The sequence below is a fragment of the Alosa pseudoharengus genome, unplaced genomic scaffold (genome assembly GCF_046254945.1).
Source record: "Alosa pseudoharengus isolate Yale_2024_CS ecotype anadromous, Long Island Sound unplaced genomic scaffold, YU_APseudo_1.1 YU_APseudo_1.1_scf_7, whole genome shotgun sequence".
In the NCBI taxonomy this organism is placed as follows: domain Eukaryota; kingdom Metazoa; phylum Chordata; class Actinopteri; order Clupeiformes; family Clupeidae; genus Alosa; species Alosa pseudoharengus.
The window spans coordinates 9590311-9596400 of NW_027468859.1; positions in this window are offsets into that span (position 1 = coordinate 9590311).

The window sequence follows — 6090 nt, forward strand, 5'->3', positions numbered from 1 at the left end:
ATACCTCCAGCATTGTACTGCCACCACGTGGCGTGGAGTATGGTGGTCAGTAAGTCAATGTGAGATGAAATAGGGCTTTTAATTACACACTAATATTCTTCTAAAAAGAAGCAGGCTTACTTATTAGTATGGCATTGTGAAGAGATGTACTCAAAGGATGCACTGGTCACCACACTGTTATTTAGAGTCATGAGCCCTCTACCACTGTTTGCTAGTGTGCCTTCTGCTGTGTTGTCTCTTGATGCATCACTGCCACCAAGTGTCCTGGAATGTATTGCAAACAACTGTGGAAAACATGATTGGACGGATCATTTTTAAGGGAATGTAAGCGTAAACACGTTTTATAATAATGTGATGTAAACACCTAGCCCAGAAAGAAAGTAGGCCTGAATTAAGCTATGTACACTGTAAACTATGCGGATTATTGTCGCACTACCGCGACCATTAATGTAAGAAAGCAGGCTAAATAGACAAAATATATTTTCAAAATACTTTGCATGAAAAAATTAACTTCTCAAAACATGATAGGCTTTAGACTATGTAATGTTTAATTTACGTGTAAAATGCTTTAAAGTAGCCTTTAGTGTCTGAAAATGTACTATAAATAAAGTTTATTTTTTATTATTATTATGAATATACATTGGTACATCAACATACATAGTACAAGTTAAAAATCACAATGGTACCATTCTATAAATAAAGTTGACTTGATGTGGCCAGCAGGTGTGTGCGTCATCAGGGCTTGGAACACTGCGGTAGAACGTTAGAATGTTAGAACGTTAGAATGTTGGGCAAAGTAGAATGTTGGGAAGTCCTACTTTTGTCTGATGTCCCGTTATCGTTCAAAAAGACATACACGACACACGAATTGTAAGCGAAAGGTAATTATATTATATCATATTACCTATTATAATATCTGGCTCAACCAGATATTAATCAAATATAATCAATATTAGATGAGCACATTCACACAACTAATTCAACATAAGACAGATATGGTGAGGGCTAGCCAGCGAGAATGCAGATAAGAAACTGTCGACAGACAGGAGTGTGTAAGCTAGCCAGCTTAATGTGTTTAGCTGTGTGTGTTAAACTTTCTACCGCACTTTATTGGTCTTTTCAAAGGATTTTCGAAAATGTCTGAGTGCAGCCCAATCCAGGGCCATCCTACTGTCCGTTCACATCAGCTCAGCAGCGGAAGAGAGAACAACAGCTCTGTTCTCTGTGATGTTATTGCTGCCATTAAGAAACTGAATGATGAGTATGTAGCCTATACTATCTTTCTTATCTTTCATATAGTTTCTTATTCAATATAGATTTTCTAAATCTTACATCTTTCCTGTAGATCTACTGTTTTTGCCCTAATCCTTATATGTTTCACTACTGTCAGAATACTGTCTATGTTAAAGAATGTGTTTCATATATTTTTTCAGTCAGTGGATGGCCATTACAGGAGGCATGTCTAATGTAAGTAATGTTTTAATGTTTAATGTTTTTACAGCAACTGTTTTACAATCATTTGTAGCATGCTTGAGGCCCTACATTTCTTGTTCTAGTCTGTTCTGTTGTGTACTACTTGTCTCTGATAACCTTGCGTGTTGTTTAGATTGCGAGACTGGACTTTGCAGAAATATGCTTATGCATTATTTCAAACGTGTCAAAGTCTGCATGCAAGATGTTCATGCCAATTGTCCAAATCTTGGACTTCAGTACAACTAACATGGAGTCTCTCAATTCACCTGACACTGCTGTCTCGACAGATTCCTTACTGAAAGAGTAAGTGACTATGTTAGAGAGAATGTTATAAATATATACATATATCCCATTGATAGGCTAACTTTTTCACAATATTTGGTTTACTAGGTCTCCTTTGGACATACCTCTCGTTCGTGCCTTGTGTGTGCAAATTGTTCAGGAGGTCAAAGCAGCCTGTCTTGTGGCTATTGAAAGAATTGCTCTAAGCAGACCATTCACTGGGTCTGGTGATGGTTGGAAGGACACATGTTTTCGACTAGAGGAGGAGACTTTCAAAGTGTTCTTCAAAAGACTGGATGAACTGGACCTTTTTGCTCAAAAGCCAGATGCTAGTAGCTTTTTGAATAAGAAACAGCTTATGGAGTTGGAAGTAACAGATCTGACACAGCAAGTGGTGACTGCCATCTTGACTGTTATTGAGAGCTCATGTCCCAATCGTGAGCATCCCGTAGCAACCACTGACCGGTTACATGTGGTGGCCAAGATGAGGAAATTCTTGGCCTCTCCAAAGGCATATAACAACACACTACCACTTGGTTCCTACTCCAGCTCTTTAAACCAAGGGCATCCCCTCCAGCTCACCTCTGACTTTAACGTAAAGGCTTTCAAGACGGTCCTCGAAGTGCTGTTCAGATCCATCAACTGTCCATTTGTGGATGCTAGCCAGTTCAAACCAGATAATGTGGCATTATTAACAAGGGAGAATGCTGTTTTATCCTACGTTACTACAGCATGTAACATCATATCGTACACCATTGACACTGTTCTTGAGGTCCTTGTTGCATTGTCAGAGGTCAAAGAAGAGGAATTTTGTTTTTATGCCACTGAGATGTTCCTCCGAGTACAGTATAAAGTCAAGCAGTTCATGATTTTGGTTAAGAAATCTGGAATGAAAGACAAAATACATAGCACAGACTCTCAGCCCGGAATCAAACCAGATTCAGAGGATTTTGTTTTTCCAATTGTCACTAAGCACAAGGAGGAGTCAGAATGTGAGAGGAGCCTGGTTGTCATGGACTGTGTTGATTATGTGACTACTGAATCTGATTCAGGAGTGGACCCACCAGTTGCTACTTGTAAAAGTTCACTGGAGAAGGAAACGTGTGCGTCCCAGAAACCCACCATAGCTGCTTCAGATATTGCAAAGGAGCTGGATGTTGGGGAAGCTGTTGCACGGTTGGAAGACTTCATTAAGAGTGGGGAAATTCACAAGTTTTCACTTGAACTCACAAAGCAGGTGCTTCACTTGCTGAAAAAGAGCACTTGCCAGAGAGTCAACCTGCCTGTCAACCAAACTGTTTCAGACACAGATCTTCCATCACCGCAGAGAGGAAACAATGAGATAGACAGCAGCAGTGTCTCTCTTGAGTTCGCCTACATGTTTGCCGAGGACTCTGTGAAATGCTTCTTGCATCAGCTGCTGTTCCCTTCTTGTCCAAGCAAAGTGAGCGACCCAGATGACTTCATCCAGAGCACGTGGAGCTCCAACCCCTGCCTGGCGATGGCAGCACATGAAAGCTGCTCTGGAAACACTATCTGTTCCTCTCATGCCCTGCGTGAAACAGTGGACTTGCTGAGGGAGGTTATTGTGAACCAGGTGATGGGCAGCTTTTCACCAGCGCCAGCTTTTCCTTGCGCAAGCAGAAGCACTGAGGATGCAGCTGGCACCACCAGTTGTTTTGAGACAACTGATGACCCCGACTCCAAGTCAACCACTGCAAATGAAAGGAAAAGGAGCAAAAAGAGCTGGAAGCAAAAACTTTGCATCTTGCCTAAAATGAAGATTCCTAAAGAGAGGATCTATAAAAAGGTATAGTAAAATACCCAAAGCCAAAATATTTCTGTGTTGTTGCTCTGTAACCTGTAATGTTACCGTGTGTCTGTGGAGATGTTTGGCACAGGAGGCACTTTCTTAGTCAGGAGCATCATATGCTATAGTATGTTGAATACACTGAGAGCAAAAAGTGACAACATGCTTGACACAATGTGTTCTTTGTAGTATTTCTCTAGGAGAAATGCTGTGAGCCCTTTGGCACCAAACCTGGCATGTCCACTGGACATTGATACAGCAGAAGGAAAACATTTGCTGGAGAACCTGACCTTTACATCTTCAGTGGTTATCATCAGTAAGTCATGTATTATTATTATTATTATTATTATTATTATTCTCCAGAACACTGTCATGTTGAACATGTTTGAACATCCTGGTGCTTTGCAGGTGAACCACATGCATCCACCTCGCAGCAGATAGAAAATGTCCCTGCTCTTGACACAGCAGCAAAGAAACCAAAGAAGCGCAACATTTTCACCAAGTTCTTCGTGTCTATCACCAAGTCTCTGCAAACATGCTTCAAAAAGTAATAGAGACAATAAAATAATTGTATTACATTTTATTTTTATATTTTAAATAAAAGTAAATAAAATGTGTCGCAAAAGTGTGCAGTTCAGATATCTTGTTGGTAGCAGAGCACAGATACCAATAAGGGGTTCCATTTGACAATGGTGATGCACAATGGCACAGCCATGATTATACTGATGAAGAAGGGAAACTATATTACTTATAGTTTTACACACGCTGCAAAGATCAGAGTTTATAGTGCTCGCATTCAAAGGGAAAGGAGACATTTTATTTGTTGTCTAAAGTGATGTGTTCATATAGCAAGGAAATCCAGACCCTGGAAATCTAGAAAGATTAAGGGTCTGGCCATGACTAATGTAATGGCCCAACTCGAGGAGTGGCACCAAGCATGCATTTGAAAATCTCACTGCACGCAACTGGATACCACTACTTTCTGACATTCAACGCTATTGTCATCTGTTTAGCTCGCCTCTGGCCCGCCTATATCAGATAAACTGATGTGATTGGCGCCCCACGATACAAGGGACATAAGTAATGAGTATCATTACACACTGCCAGAGTGACTCGCTGAGCAAATTCAAATTGTGCTCCCGCGAGAACTCTGGATTTCCAGGGTAGTGTTCATATGAAAAAGTGAAGACTCAGATCAGATGAAGGCTAAAATTATCTCCAGATTAAGCAATAACGGTGTAGTTATTGCTTTCAATATTACCTTTCAATATCCTGGTAGTTTTGCTTTCTTGTGAGATACACAATGATTTTCCAACCAATGGATTAATCGATTAGTTGTCAAACTAAATTAATCGCCAGCTATTTTGGTAATCTTTTAATTCATTTGTGTCAATTTTGCAAGAAAAATACCTCGAAATTCTCTGATTGTAACTTCTTAAACTTGAATATGTTCAGCTTTACCTATCTCCCAGTAGATTAAATATCAACTAAATATCATAGTCTTGGGCTTTGGAAAACACTGATGACATTTTTTTACCTTTTTCTGTAATTTTATCGATTATCATTTTATCGACAACCAGTCGTTTCAAATTAAACAACTATGAAAATAATCTTTAGTTGCAGCCCTACTATTTGCCTCCTAAAATATGTGTTGTGCACCTGTTGAAATATTCTCACATTGCCACACTCCCTTCCCTGCATGTTTGCCATTAGCCCTTGCTCTGTGACATGAGCAGGAACACTGTTGGTGTAATATTAGATGTATACCACAAGAGGACAGTAAAGTACAACATCAATGGGAACGTCTTACAAGTCTCATAACTGTCAGTCCTGTTCATCAGCTATGTTTTTAATGATCATCAGAATTGTTTTTTCGTACTTAGAAACATAATAAACAAGGTAATAGAAATATGTATAAAGAGATGCATTTTCTCTCTATGACAGTAGCCTACTGTCATCGCATTTTTGACAACATCAAAAGCAACTGTTCCTAAAGGGATAGCGGCACCCAAAATGAGAATTCTTCCATGATCTTTTGCATCTCATGCCAGTTATCATCCATACAACATTATCTTGTAACAGCAAATTAATTATCCATTATCCTGTCAAACAGCACCCCGACACACCAAAACACAGGAAAAGTTTAACAGGGACATAGTTTTTTCTTGTTTTTGTGTGCCTTAATTGTCTATCTTTGTAAATAACTAACAAAATAAACCAATAAGAGACACCTTTCAAAGGACACCTTTGGTCAAGTAATTCCCCGCATCTGAAGCTCCTGAACTCAGATCTAGTGCCTCCCTGAGCTCATCTGGGGTTACTGCAGTCACAAATACTGGAAAAACAGATTCTCCATTTCCCTGAAGGCCTTTAAGGCCTATTACCTAACGATTTGTTTTGAAACATCCCTCAGCTACTATGACATTATCCAACAATCCATATTTCTGTTACTGTGAATTCTGTTTCAATATAGAATTCCTAAGATGGCTTTATTGTGTTTATCCTTTTGACTGATAATTGTACAA